The following is a 16,152-nucleotide window of genomic DNA, read 5'->3' on the forward strand; positions in this document are numbered from 1 at the left end:
CACATCTAATTCAACACACAGAACACATCTAATCATCCAACACACAGAACACATCTAATCATCCAACACACAGAACACATCTAATCATCCAACACACAGAACACATCTAATTCAACACACAGAACACATCTAATCATCCAACACACAGAACACATCTAATTCAACACACAGAACACATCTAATCATCCAACACACAGAACACATCTAATTCAACACACAGAACACATCTAATCATCCAACACACAGAACACATCTAATTCAACACACAGAACACATCTAATCATCCAACACACAGAACACATCTAATTCAACACACAGAACACATCTAATCATCCAACACACAGAACCCATCTAATCATCCAACACACAGAACACATATAATCATCCAACACACAGAACACATCTAATCATCCAACACACAGAACACATCTAATCATCCAACACACAGAACACATCTAATCATCCAACACACAGAACACATCTAATCATCCAACACACAGAACACATCTAATTCAACACACAGAACACATCTAATTCAACACACAGAACACATCTAATCATCCAACAAACATAACACATCTAATTCAACACACAGAACACATCTAATCATCCAACACACAGAACACATCTAATTCAACACACAGAACACATCTAATCATCCAACACACAGAACACATCTAATCATCCAACACACAGAACATATCTAATTCAACACACAGAACACATCTAATCATCCAACACACAGAACACATCTAATTCAACACACAGAACACATCTAATCATCCAACACACATAACACATCTAATTCAACACACAGAACACATCTAATCATCCAACACACAGAACACATCTAATCATCCAACACACAGAACACATCTAATCATCCAACACACAGAACACATCTAATTCAACACACAGAACACATCTAATCATCCAACACACAGAACACATCTAATTCAACACACAGAACACATCTAATCATCCAACACACAGAACACATCTAATTCAACACACAGAACACATCTAATCATCCAACACACAGAACACATCTAATTCAACACACAGAACACATCTAACCATCCAACACACAGAACACATCTAATTCAACACACAGAACACATCTAATCATCCAACACACAGAACCCATCTAATCATCCAACACACAGAACACATCTAATCATCCAACACACAGAACACATCTAATCATCCAAAACACAGAACATATCTAATTCAACACACAGAACACATCTAATTCAACACACAGAACACATCTAATTCAACACACAGAACACATCTAATCATCCAACACACAGAACACATCTAAGGCTGTAAGACAATTCCTAAACACACTAGCGGGGCGTCTGAACACGATTAAAGATGTGGTTAATAAATAATAGCTTTTCCTCTGTTATAAATCCATTAAAATGGCACTGGTTCTCGAGTTTTTCTTGTTTTCCCTCAATAATAGATGAAGACAAATTCCTGCAGGTTCTAATTAGATGAACAGGAAATTAGTATTTATTGGAATGCAGACCGTTGGAAAAGGTCATATTGAATATTTACTCACTAGCCACTTCGCCAAAGCTCTGCTATTAGGCTATTCATGGTTCCCACTAAAGATTTAATGGAAATTCTATTGTCCAATACAGTTCTTAGTGTTTTGCACAATCCAGAGTGTGAGGTGGGGAGAACGAGAGTGAGAGAAACATTTACTTTATAAACTTTGTTCTCCAGCAACTGTGACTAGATGAAAGCGTTTATGGATTAGTCTATCTGTTGATTTGGGGGTAGGACTGTGCAAGAGAGGAGAAAAGAAGGAAGAGGAGGAGAGGGGAGGAGACGGTAGAGGAGCAGATGGGAGGACAGGGGAGGAGAGGGAATTGAGGGGGGTGGAGAGGGGAGGATATGGAAGGAAGAGAGGAGAAAGACATGGGTAGGAAAACTGTACCTAATATGAAACGGGAATTGACTCCTGTATATGGGACGTGTGTGTGTGTGTGTGACAGTTGATGTGCAGTACAGACACACTGATGTGTGTCTAAATGGTAAAGAGACAGCGACCAAACTGTTGATATCAAATGAAGGATAGTATGATTTAGGGAGAGAGGAGGGGGGAGAGAGGAGGGGGGAGAGAGGAGGGGGGAGAGAGGAGGGGAGAGAGAGGAGGGGAGAGAGAGGAGGGGAGAGAGAGGAGGGGAGAGAGAGGAGGGGGGAGAGAGGAGGGGAGAGATATAGGAGAGAAGAGAGGAGGGGGAGAAGGATGGAGAGTAGGAGAGGGGGAGAGGGGGAGGCCGGCTGGACTTTGAGAGATTGAAAGGAGTGAGAGCCAGGAAGAATGAATACTTCTGTGGAGTGAGTTCATGTGTTGGATCATCTGTGACTACATCTCTAACACACACACACAACCACCCATATATACACACACACACACACATATACACACAGCATTGTTCCTTTCCCAGACAGTAGGAAACAGGACAGTGATGAGATCTCATTGTTTTATTATGCTGGCCCAGGGACTAGAGCACCCAGTACCGCACGGCCACCATAGTTTGAGCGTTGTGACACTGGGAACGTGAGGATTGAAGACATTTTGTTGCACACACCATGGCAGTAACGGAACCGTGGTAGAACGGTTGTCCCTCACGCTGCATATCTAACGGTCCATTTGCTAAATATATTAACGTTCGATAATGCTAAATGTAAGGCTAAATAATTTATGAAAAATTAATTAAATCCTGAAGCCGTTAGTTTGTGATGTTGATTATTTATCACATCTGCAAATATACAGCCTGTTGACTGGAATAGTATGAGTCATAATCTCCAGAAAACCTTGTGGCGTAAATGGAACAATGACTCTATGCTTTCTTACATCGTTCATTTTATTCACTGGTGTTTTTTGATCCACTTCAAATAAGGTCTGTGTCTTGGTAGACTTACACCACCTCACTGCTTTGATAACTGTGTAAATATATGTAGGACAAGGTGACTCATGTAATAATATATAAACAATATTGACCTTGAGTTAATTGAAGTGTTTATCAAAACGCTGAGCCAGGGTACAGTGAGCCCAACCAAAACGCAGACCTGAAGCGATTCTAACATTACTTATAGGATAAATAAGTGGTGAAATTAGAAAAAGAACAGTATCACATTAACCGCTAGGTTTTATGGGTATTCTAAGATATTTCTGTCTGTATTGCTGTAAATAGTTGGGCAGCTCTAACCTACTGGTTTTGGGGAGCAGCTTTCTGAAGACAGCTAAAGTGGGAGACTGTTGGAAAGATGTTTCTGAAGTTATGCAAATCAAGTTATCGTTATTCAAACAAGGTATCTAAAAAGGGAAAAGTCATGTTTGAATAATAATTGTTGCACAATATTGTAATCACACAATGGAATTGACTAACTTGGATGTCAGAAATTTCCTTTAGGCTACTGGTCCTTGAAATGGTCTTACCCTTTTTGCCATTTGCTTGCACACTCGTTGCAGAATTTGGCACATTGTGTCAAAACTCACAAGCCAATCACACAAGCCAAAGAAGACAGATCACTTGGAGGTAAATGTTTCATCTCTATGTCAAAATGAAACTCTGCAATCAAAACCTAACAATCTTTTTTCAAAATGTCATGTTTGCAACAGAATGAAACACACATGCACCATTTGAATGACTCTTTAAAAGCAACAACAACACTGATGTACTGTTTAGAAAACATGGCTGTCTTTAGAACTTTGTATCTTTTTTTTCTCATACAGGCTTCTGTGAAAGATTGTTCCAGTACATCTACTCACATTGCAAAGAACAAAAAAAGAAATACAACTTATTTGTTTGCCATTGTATGTTTATACAAAAACAAATTAAAGTACAGGAATCAAAGCAAAATGTTGCTGTGAAGTCCCAGAAACAAAAACAATTACAGTAAAACTATACAAAAAATTGTTTGTAAGTGAGGGATGATTCATGGATCCTGCATTCTGTCATCACAATATCATCCCTGGCTAGGCAACGGGGAAAATGTCATCCCTGGCTAGGAAAAGGGGGAAATATCATCCTTGCCTAGTCAACGGGGAAAATGTCATCCCTGGCTAGACAATGGGGAAATTATCATCCCAAGCTAGACAACAGGGAAAATGTCATCCCTGGCTAGACAACGGGGAAAATGTCATCCCAAGCTAGACAACAGGGAAAGTGTCATCCCAAGCAAGACAACAGGGAAAATGTCATCCCTGGCTAGACAAGGGGGAAAATGTCATCCCTGGCTAGACAACGGGGAAATTATCATCCCAAGCTAGCCAATGGGGAAAATGTCATCCCTGGCTAGCCAATGGGGAAAATGTCATCATTGGATGGGCAATGGGGAAAATATCATCCCTGGCTAGGCACTGGGGAAAATGTCATCCCTGGCTAGACAAGGGGGAAAATATCCCCTTGTGTTCCCTATCCAACCCCACCTCAGTGTCTCCGCATGCCTTTCCATTGCTTGCAGAAGAGGCAGGAGGTTCACCAAAGTGGCCCTAATGTCATCGGCAATATGTCTCTGTCTATATATCCCCTTCTTTTTTATTTTCGGCCTCCTACTCATCTTCCTCTCTCGCTCTTCCTCTTCCTCTCACTGCCTCCATGTTTGCAAAGTTCTCACAAAAGAGGAGAGTTTACCTGAGGTTTATTTGTAGTGCTTAGGCTCACTTGGTGTTCAATTACTTTATAAGTGTTTCCGTGTGTGTTGTGTGTTTTTGCCAATTTCAGGTATGTTTTGCATTTTGAATAGAAGTGTTTTCCCAATGATTGCAAGAGATTTCATTCTTGAACGTGTTTAATGTAAGAAACTGTGTGTAGTGTTTTGCAAAGTGTGAAACAAAGTGCATACAAAAGTGCAAAGTGTGTTGCAGAATTTTAAACAAAGTGCAAACAAAGGTGCAAAGTGCGTTGCAGAATTGAAAATAAAATGTAACGCAGAAAATGTGGTGTTTGTACTGTGTACTTGTATGTGTTTGTGTTTGGATGCTTTTGTCTAAGCATTCAACTTTCAGTGTGTAAGCACTTGGCAAAAACTATAATTGCAGCCTCATTCAGTTCAAATAGATGTTTTAAGAAACAGATTTATTGATTTATCTGTTTTAATTGAGAGGTGTTTTGCTACTCTGTTGGTTCATTTCGGTACTATCATTTGGTAAAATCATGTACGGTTAATGTTGCATGAATGTTGGCTTCATCTCCATTTTCCACACAAAGCATTCCATTTAATAGAAACTGTTTTTTTCTTTAACTCTATCCCTAAATAGATAATACATAAAAGATAAAATAGATAAAAACAATGCTTTGAATATTTCAAATGGCAAGACTGTTCTGTATAGTAACACTTTAACAGAGTTTATTAGTAGATTTGAATCAAACTGTACAGTAATCAGGCAATGCCAATTAATTAGATGGATTTTAGAATGTACCAAAACAGTTGACTATCAATCATTATACCATTTGAAAGTGCTATTGAAATGTATTATTCATCAAAGGTATATGAATTGGATAGGCCTGCTATTTTAATTTGATTAAGTTGCAGGCAGTCTTTACGAGCATTGTACGAGCTTTACTAGCACTGTAGTCACCGTACAAGCTTTACTAGCACTGTAGTCACCGTATGAGCTTTACTAGCACTGTAATCACTGTATGAGCTTCACTAGCACTGTAGTCACCGTATGAGCTTTACTAGCACTGTAGTCACTGTATGAGCTTTACTAGCACTGTAGTCACTGTATGAGCTTCACTAGCACTGTAGTCACCGTATGAGCTTTACTAGCACTGTAGTCACTGTATGAGCTTCACTAGCACTGTAGTCACCGTATGAGCTTTACTAGCACTGTAGTCACTGTATGAGCTATACTAGCACTGTAGTCACCGTACAAGCTTTACTAGCACTGTAGTCACTGTATGAGCTTCACTAGCACTGTAGTCACCGTATGAGCTTTACTAGCACTGTAGTCACCGTATGAGCTTTACTAGCACTGTAGTCACTGTATGAGCTTTACTAGCACTGTAGTCACCGTATGAGCTTTACTAGCACTGTAGTCACTGTATGAGCTTTACTAGCACTGTAGTCACCGTATGAGCTTTACTAGCACTGTAGTCACTGTATGAGCTTTACTAGCACTGTAGTCACCGTATGAGCTTTACTAGCACTGTAGTCACTGTATGAGCTTCACTAGCACTGTAGTCACTGTATGAGCTTCACTAGCACTGTAGTCACCGTATGTGCTTTACTAGCACTCTTGTCACCGTACGAGCTTTACTAGCACTGTAGTCACCGTATGAGCTTTACTAGCACTGTAGTCACCATATGAGCTTTACGAGCACTCTTATGATTGTATGAGATTTACTAGCACTCTTGTCACTGTATGAGCTTTACGAGCACTGTAGTCACTAAATGTGCTTTACGAGAAGCCGAGATGAAACAGAACATGTTAACTCACAACTTATAGAGGTCAACAGGAACCAAATGAAAATAGACTTGTGAGAAAGGAGTCCTCTGGTCTCTGTAACAGTGGTTAAGTGATTATTATGATTTGAAGTGGGCCAATAGCAGGGGGCCAACACATGAACTCTACGTAGTTTTAGGATTATCGTGATGGTGTGGGAATTCATACTGAATTATGAGTTTATTTTTGTGCATCTATGCTTGGCTTGAGACACCTACTTTGCTTGTGATATAGCTTGATTTATTGATCACCACTAGTTCCACTAGCAACTGTGACCCAAATGTTGGAAAGGATTCATGACAGCCATGACGTAGTTTTGGCGAGTTGTTGTGTCTAAAACAAAGCAATGTGTTAAATGAAATAACTGGTGCAGTCTGTTTGAAGAAAGTATATTTACCAACACATCTGACAGTGGTGCAGAGGAGGGGCCAACATCTTTTCCAACACATCTGACAGTGGAGCGGAGGAGGGGCCAACATCTTTTCCAACACATATGATAGTGGAGCGGAGGAGGGGCCAACATCTTTACTAACACATCTCACAGTGGTGCAGAGGAGGGGCCAACATCTTTTCCAACACATCTGACAGTGGAGCGGAGGAGGGGCCAACATCTTTTCCAACACATATGATAGTGGAGCGGAGGAGGGGCCAACATCTTTACTAACACATCTCACAGTGGTGCAGAGGAGGGGCCAACATCTTTTCAAACACATCTGACAGTGGAGCTGAGGAGGGGCCAACATCTTTACTAACACATCTCACAGTGGTGCAGAGGAGGGGCCAACATCTTTTCCAACACATCTGACAGTGGAGCTGAGGAGGGGCCAACATCTTTTCCAACACATCTCACAGTGGTGCAGAGGAGGGGCCAACATCTTTTCCAACACATCTGACAGTGGTGCAGAGGAGGGGCCAACATCTTTTCCAACACATCTGACAGTGGAGCGGAGGAGGGGCCAACATCTTTTCCAACACATATGATAGTGGAGCGGAGGAGGGGCCAACATCTTTACTAACACATCTGACAGTGGTGCAGAGGAGGGGCCAACATCTTTTCCAACACATCTGACAGTGGAGCGGAGGAGGGGCCAACATCTTTTCCAACACATATGATAGTGGAGCGGAGGAGGGGCCAACATCTTTACTAACACATCTCACAGTGGTGCAGAGGAGGGGCCAACATCTTTTCCAACACATCTGACAGTGGAGCTGAGGAGGGGCCAACATCTTTTCCAACACATCTGACAGTGGAGCTGAGGAGGGGCCAACATCTTTTCCAACACATCTCACAGTGGTGCAGAGGAGGGGCCAACATCTTTTCCAACACATCTGACAGTGGAGCTGAGGAGGGGCCAACATCTTTTCCAACACATCTGACAGTGGTGCAGAGGAGCAGAGGGGTCTTATGGTACAGCTACTATATAGCGTTGATAATGCACACAGCCCTTCCTGAGGCTGGAAACACTGAAACAACTTGTTGTTTTGTGTGTGTGTGTGTGTGTGTTAAATAGAAAAGAAATACAGAAACTGAAGATCTGAACTCACTTCGGAAATGTGGTATTCTCCCTGGAACACTCTCATCTCTCAACCCATCTTCCCTCCTCTCTCTCCTCTCTCTTCCCACTTTCTTCTCTCCTCTCTTCTCTCCTCTCTCTCTCTCCCCTTTCTCCTCTCTTTCCATCCCCCTCTCCTTCATTTGAAATGAACAGATTTGTGGCCCAGTCACTGTCTCTGCAGTCATTATCACACTGCAACATATGACAAGATGGCACCTACAAACAGGGCCTTCCTGCCTCTGACTGCAAGCCAACTCCACAGTCTTTTCTATTTCACTGAAGTTTCTACATTAGTACATGTCATGTTAATCATGTTAATCATGTAGAACTATTACATCACACAGTACAGTCCAAATTAACATGGAACCAGACTACCCTGAATTCTGTAGAGAGGAGCCGGTCTTTGGATTACACTACAGAACCGGCTGGTCAACGATAAGATTATCCAGGGCACCTACACCAGAAGACAGGAAGAAGATGTGGGTTCTGTTCAGCATCAGGAGATGGCCAAATCGCCCACCGCTACCTATTCTTCAACTCCGATCTCACGAGAAAAAAACTGATAGAAACACAGAAGTTCTTCTTCCAGAACGACATGCAAACCTTTTCTTTCCCCAAACTACAGTACCTCATAATCAAATGTAATCTCTCTGACCTTCCATCATCATGTTCTCTAGTCACTCTCAGGTGTGTGGATGACAAGCCAGCACTTGAGGTATTACGCAGAACCCTGATCAAACCAGCTTCCCCCGAAGAATTACACAGAACCCTGATCAAACCAGGTTCCCCGAAGAATTACACAGAACCCTGATCAAACCAGGTACCCTGAGGTGAAAATTATTATACTAAATCACACTGAACTAAAACTTTTTTACTAAATTACAATGAATTAAAACTAGTATACTAAATCACTGTGGAATAAAACTTTTAGACTAAATCACACTGAATTAAACTATTATACTAAATCATACTGAATTAAACTATTATACTAAATCACACTGAATTAAACTATTATACTAAATCACCCTAAACTTAATCTATTAAACTAAATCACACTGAACTAATACTTTTATACTAAATCACTCTGGACTAAACCTTTTATACTAAATCACATTGGACTAAAACTTGTATACTAAATCACACTGAACTAAAAGTGTTATACCAAACTAAATAACAATCACACTAAACTAAACTGTTATACCAAACTTAATCCCAGTCACACTGCTGGGCATCACAGCATCTCATATACATGCACACATGCAACAACACACACATACAACAACAGACATTCATCAACACACACACATTCAGCAACATACACACATGCAACAATACACACACGTATGTATATAGTAACTAATAAAGTGTTTAGACATCTTTATATCACTCTTCTTGTTCTGTCAGGAAGAGGAATGTATGTGTGTGTGTGTGTGTGTGTATGGGTGGTTGTTTGTATGTGTGTATGGGTAGTTATGGGTGGTTATGTGTGTATATGGGTGGTTGTGCGTGTGTGTGTAGGTGTGTGTAAGTATATGGGTGATTGTGTGTGTGTGTTAGAGATATAGTCACACATGATCCACATCTGTTTTCTCTGCTGTAGTCCTCTGTTGGGGCAAACAATGTGGTGTCTGTCTGAGTAGCTAATGTTCAGTACCTCCACCTCCTCTGACTTCTCTACCTCAGAGGCCTGATTTCTGGGCAAGGCATGAGACCAGCTGGGGCTCTGTGGCTGGTTTCATGGTTCTTCACTAGTCCAGGGAGGGCCCGAGTGGGAGGGTCAGTTGCGTTGTGTTAGCGTGCTAACTGCTAATTCTCATCAGCCTATTCACTCCTATTTTAGCATCCCCTTTAATCACTATGTTGCTAATTAAGCATGCTATTTTGGTATGCTAATGCAATACGCTAATGCGCTAACGCAGCCAAGCTTTTCCTCTGGTTGTTATGCAAACTTATTAGCGCAAATTAGCATCAGGCTAATTAGCAGCATTCCCCTATGGAGAGGAGAGGGTAGGCGGGCTCGTTCACTTGCCTAGCTGGTTCAATAGGAAACAGAGGTGAGAGGAGATGAGAGAGAATAGAGGAGATGAGATAAAAGAGGAGATGAAAGGAGAGAGGAGGGCTGAGGAGAGGGGGCCGGATGGTAGACTGTGGTGATGAGGGTAACACCGGGTCTGGCCTAATACCTATGTAGATAGAAGGCTGTAATACTTCATGACATGTCATCAGAAGTGTTAGTGGCATTTGAAGAAATTATTGTTTTACTGTTACTGTTTGCTGTCTCTGTTGTAATGCAATTATAATAGTATCCTCTCTGTCCCATTTCTCTCTGTCTCTTTGGAACAGTAATCTCTACTGCCTCTGAGTGGGTTCCTTCTGTCTGCATCAGCGTGTCTCTCTGGGACTCAGTGAATGGGATGACCTGAGGAGTCTCTCTCTATCCCTGCCTCCTCATCTCCCCTCCCTATCTCCCTTTTTTCCACATCTTTTATTTTTTTCCATCAGGGGTTCACCCTCCCCTCTTTAATTTCCTAAAGAGGGCTCACAGGTGCACCAACTCCCCCATTCTTTTGGATGGTCTGATTAGGAGAGTGACAGAGGACGTGAGGAGCCAGAATAGAGACCTGAGGGATGATGTGGGTTTTACACAGACTCCTTTCTTCAGTTTCAAGCGGAGGGAGGATGAGGAGATCTGCTCCTCATCTACATTGGAGGCTTATTCACAGGACTGTCCCTATGAACAGAACCATCAGTGGGAGGAGACAGCGAATCATTTCTCCTTTGTTTCTTTTAGGTGAACAGGGATGTTGTCTGTTCTAGGGGGTTGACATGGATGTTCTAGGGGTTGACAGGGATGTTCCAGGAGGTTGTCATGGATGTACTGAGGGGTTAACAGGGATGTTCTAGGGGATTGACAGGGATGTTGTCTGTTCTAGGGGGTTGACAGGGATGTTGCCTTTTCTAGGGGTTGACAGGTATGTTCTAGGATGGTGACAGGGATGCTGCCTTTTCTTGGGTGGTAACAGGGGTGTTCTAGGGTGGTAACAGGGATGTTCTAGGGTGGTAACAGGGATGTTCTACGGTGGTAACAGGGGTGTTCTAGGGTGGTAACAGGGGTGTTCTAGGGTGGTAACAGTGGTGTTCTAGGGTGGTACCGGGTGTTCTAGGGTGGTAACAGGGATGTTCTAGGATGGTAACAGGGATGTTCTAGGGTGGTAACAGGGATGTTCTAGGGTGGTAACAGGGATGTTCTAAGGTGGTAACAGGGGTGTTTTAGGGTGGTAACAGGGATGTTCTAAGGTGGTAACAGGGGTGTTTTAGGGTGGTAACAGGGATGTTCTAAGGTGGTAACAGGGGTGTTTTAGGGTGGTAACAGGGATGTTCTAGGGTGGTAACAGGGATGTTTTAGGGTGGTAACAGGGATGTTCTAGGGTGGTAACAGGGGTGTTCTAGGGTGGTAACAGGGATGTTCTAGGGTGGTAACAGGGGTGTTCTAGGGTGGTAATAGGGATGTTCTAGGGTGGTAACAGGGATGTTCTAGGGTGGTAACAGGGGTGTTCTAGGGTGGTAACAGGGATGTTCTAGGGTGGTAACAGGGATGTTCTAGGGTGGTAACAGGGGTGTTATAGGGTGGTAACAGGGATGTTCTAGGGTGGTAACAGGGATGTTCTAAGGTGGTAACAGGGGTGTTCTAGGGTGGTAACAGGGGTGTTCTAAGGTGGTAACAGGGATGTTCTAGGGTGGTAACAGGGATGTTCTAGGGTGGTAACAGGGGTGTTCTAGGGTGGTAACAGGGATGTTCTAGGGTGGTAACAGGGATGTTCTAAGGTGGTAACAGGGGTGTTTTAGGGTGGTAACAGGGGTGTTCTAGGGTGGTAACAGGGATGTTCTAGGGTGGTAACAGGGATGTTCTAGGGTGGTAACAGGGGTGTTCTAGGGTGGTAACAGGGGTGTTCTAGGGTGGTAACAGGGATGTTCTAGGTAGTGTTGGACAGTAGAGGACAGATGGAAGAGGTGTTTAGCAGGTTCAGAAATCAGGTAGCAGCTCAGTTAGTTTTTTAGGTGTGATGAGTGATGAAATGTGTGAGGGCCTTCTGTGGTTCCTTCCAGTTATTGGTTGCAGTGAATTGGAATATTTGAAGCCCATAATAAGTGTTTAAGTGACCAGTGGTTTATATATTCTAGCACAGATTTCTATTGGTTTGTAGATGTTGGGGAGTGAGCTGAGGTAAAGGGGGGATTTGCTTAAGAGCGACTATAGATACTGGCACCAGAGAGTCCAAGTGTGTTCAGCAAGTGCCAATTTACCACAGTGAAAAGACCCCAGTGATGAGGCTGTTAACATCTATCACTTCTCCCTCTCTCTCTCTCTCTCTCTCTCTCTCTCTTGCACTCACTCTCTTGATCCAATCCCTCTTTTTAATCAGTGGCTTTAGGCTGTTAGGCCAGGTTGGTTTGTATGTCTGTCTGGGCCTCCAAAACACTCACTAAATCCTACTGACTCTACACTGAGATTAACACCCATAGCCCCACCATGCAACCAGCCAATACGGCCCAACACTGAGTCCAGCCTGACACACAGACAGCCTGGATTCCAAATGAACCCACTATGTACCCCACTCCTTTGACCACCACATTATGTGACCAATAGACCTCCCGGGCGATTGCCTTTTTTCTCCATGTGTATAACGAGATGGTTTAAGTTATGAGACCAGATGTACAAAAAAAAAGTTTTGTAGAAAAGATGCTTTGTCAAATAGTGTTTCTTTTCTTTACCAAGAATGGCCATCGAAAATCTCCAGGTCATAATCTACTGAACAAAACAAACTCTCTGGCAGATTTTGGCTGTTCCTGAGATGCAGACGGGCCTGGGCCGAGCTGCTTGTTTCTATGTTAATTGTATTTATGTTCTAGTTATTATTTTTCTATGTTGAGATTTGAATTCATTTCACCTGTGTCTTTAGTTTTCTCACCTGTTTTGTTGTCTCCTCATCAATTCCCTATTTAGTCTCCCCAGTTCCCTGTCTTTTTGTTGGTCAAAGAGATGTTTTCAAGAGGTTTTGAGTCCTCTAATGCCGTGTCAAGTAAGTCTATGGATTAAAAGCGTTATTTTGGCCTCGCCCTCGGAAATGTTGCAGCAGTACTGCGTGTTTTAAAGGTGCAGAGAAAATCTTAAATAGCTCTATGGGCCTGTTTTGCAGACACAGATTAAGCCTATTCTAGGACTAGGAAAACAAGGTTGCTGGAGTTTTCAATTGAAGTAGATCTTTTTTTTTGTCCTACACTAAGCTTAATCCTTGTCTTTGAAACCGTCCCATTGTCTGGCAAAACGTGGCAATACTCAGATCTGTTGATGCATACGTTCGTCTTCATCTGACAAGCTGGGTTTCACATCTTCAGTCCAAATGGACACCTTCCATTTCCAAATCCCTGAACTCTTGTGATCTCCTGTCAGGGCTGGTTCCACAGATTAAGACTAATCCTGGTCAAAAACTATGAAGACAAATGAACAATCTCCATTTTAGCCTGAATTTATTGGGCTCTGGAATAGGTTTAATATGTGTCTATGAATCCGGTACTCAATTATCTTGATCACTGAAGTTGTTATAATATGGGATTTAATGAACATGGTGAGTGTAGGTTTGTCGTATGGTGAAGTAACCTTACTTACTTTTCAAATCAAAATGTGCTGCACTACAACAATAGTGAGTCTGTGATGAGGGGGTTTGCAGGGTTTTGTTACAACCAAAACTAATACAATTGTAGTCAATGGTAAAGTGTGGAGCACTCCAAAATTACATTAGAGTTGAAGATTTGTATTCAAGTCATTGAAATTGAAGTCATTCTTCAAGTACATTGAAGTTACATTTAAGTGTGACCACATGTAACCCAAACCTTGTCATTTCCATACATCCTTTTCATCGGCTTCCCCACGTATAACACATACATCCGGAGCACTGGAAGATTTCATAATGACAAAAAAAAATGTATGTAGTGTGATGTTTAGATTCAGTCTGATGTCAGGGGATCTACTCTATGGGTCAGGCATTTGCGTCTTTGGTTTTAATTTTCCTATAATTTCAAAATGGTAACCTTTAAATTGCTACCATGGAAATGAATTTTCTCTTCATATTTCTTTTGTTATTAGCCTGATCCATATAGACCAGTTGCTGTGGCAATAAGGGGTTAAAAGACTATTAGTTTTTTTCTGATCTGCCATATTGCAAAAAGTCATTAGAGACTATTATTCTCTTAATTGACAAGCCGAGGGTCCCTGAGGAAAGAATTGAGAACCACTGACTATTATTAGCAACTGTTATCAGGGAACAGAAGACCACAGGCCCATGGAACCATCACTGGTGATCATTGTTAAACCGGAGTGCATTTTCTACCTCTTGCCCTCTTTCCCACTTTCTCTCCTTTATTTCATCCCCTCTTCCTGTTCCCTCTCTCTTCTTGTTCCATCTCTTACTATCTCCCTCGCTCTCTGTTTTTTTCATCCCCTCATTGTTTTTGGTTCTAGGATCACTGGGTTGGACAAATGACTTTGTCCTGTGTTCAAATGCTGAATGGAGTGGGGAAAAAGGTGGGGAAATGGAGGTGTGACCAGAGAACTGGCTGGTAGATAGAGGAAAGAAAATGAAACAGAGAGAGAAATGGGTGTTAATATTGATCTTGTTTAATTAGATTCTTATCCTAGTCTCAGGGGATTGAAAAGTGTCTCCTAGCTGTTTGAGTTGAAGTCTTTGGATGGTAGGAGAGGCTCTTCATGTTCCGAGATTCAGAACAGTTGTCAGTCTCTTTGGTCACAGCCAGAAAGAATCAGTTGGTTTTAAAATGTTTGATGTATTGAAATCACACTGGGATAATGGGATCTCTCTGCATCTTTTTATTCTAATTATACTCATGTTCTTTTATCTTTTACCTTTCTTTATCTTTTTGTTTCCATTCTCCTCTCATAATTTGTATTATTCCTTGTGCGTGTTCATGTGTGTGGGGCTCTTAGTAGTAGTTTTATCCTCGGCCATCGTCTCTCACAGTTGTGTCCGTGGACCTGGATGATTAGCAGTGCAGGACAGGACAGTACTCCGAAACACACAGGAGTAGAGTTGAGTGTGTGGCACTGAGACCCGCGAAGCTCTAACCCCTCAATTATTCTGTTCAAATATTTTTAACCCATGTCTTAGAAATCAACAACGTAACCTTGTCCCACCTACAAAGCTGGGGATCATTTGTTCTGTGTTTGACAACAGTCTTTAGGTGAATGATTGATTGTCGAGTGCTGTCTTCAGTTAGGTCACTGATTGATTGCAGCCACCCTTTCTTCCACCTTCTTGCCTGTCAAATACCTCTGTTCCGCTAGCTGCTCACCTGTTTCTCTGACACCTGTCTGTCTGTCTCTCCTCGTCTTTGGCAGTGACTTGGACTCCCCATACCTCCCCCTTCTCCCTCCTATCTCACCCCTGTCTCCAAACGTTAATTGAATCCTGTCAATATTTCTCAGCGACTGGAACAATGTAAAGGGCCCGTTGCTCCTGAATGCCTCACCTGACACCAGAATCACACATCTCCCAAAAGAAACCTCTTTAATACAAAAGTGAGCATATGCTTTGTGGATAAATTAACCTGTTTTCCTTAGGGTCTAAATTTGAATAGTATTGGGCAATATCGGAATTACTCCTTTGAAAGGTTAGTCATTTCTAAATGAGCCTAGATTGTCGTGCCTGCCGTCTCTGGGACGTGGGTCCATTGCAGAGTGTATCATGCCTGCCGTCTCTGGGACATGGGTCCATTGCAGAGTGTATCATGCCTGCCGTCTCTGGGATGTGGGTCCATTGCGGAGTGTATTATGCCTGCCGTCTCTGGGATGTGTGTCAATTGTGTGCCTTTAAATGTCAGTCACATTATAGCACATCGAATCATGGCCTGAGTGACTAGTGATTAGGTCTATGGTGACCTTAGTCAGCATTCATCTGAAACCAGACACTGACAATAAAGATTTGTTTAATGGAGAGTATGTTTACTTAGCACTGTTTTACTAATCCACATACAGTGTTAAGATGAGTGTCATCGTGATTATCTGGTCACAGATTCTGTCTCGGACCAAGTCTATGTGCTCACTGAAGCCTT

The 16,152-nt window shown here is 42.2% G+C and overlaps 1 protein-coding gene across 7 annotated transcripts in view; it reads left to right on the forward strand.

Moving 5' to 3' along the window:
- rbfox3a (RNA binding fox-1 homolog 3a) overlaps nt 1-16,152 on the forward strand; it is a 546,865-nt gene that overhangs the window by 304,290 nt on the left and 226,423 nt on the right. Inside the window, exon 1 of one of the 7 annotated variants that reach the window (XM_029120437.2) lies at nt 8,783-8,845. The exons of 5 other annotated variants lie outside the window; for them this stretch is intronic. The gene's annotated coding sequence lies outside the window, so the exon portion shown is untranslated. Of the gene's footprint in view, nt 1-8,782; nt 8,856-16,152 lie in introns of those variants that run through there. One more of the 7 variants, XM_034292771.1, reaches the window with a different exon arrangement.

The sequence above is a fragment of the Esox lucius genome, chromosome 6, assembly GCF_011004845.1.
Source record: "Esox lucius isolate fEsoLuc1 chromosome 6, fEsoLuc1.pri, whole genome shotgun sequence".
In the NCBI taxonomy this organism is placed as follows: Eukaryota; Metazoa; Chordata; class Actinopteri; order Esociformes; family Esocidae; genus Esox; species Esox lucius.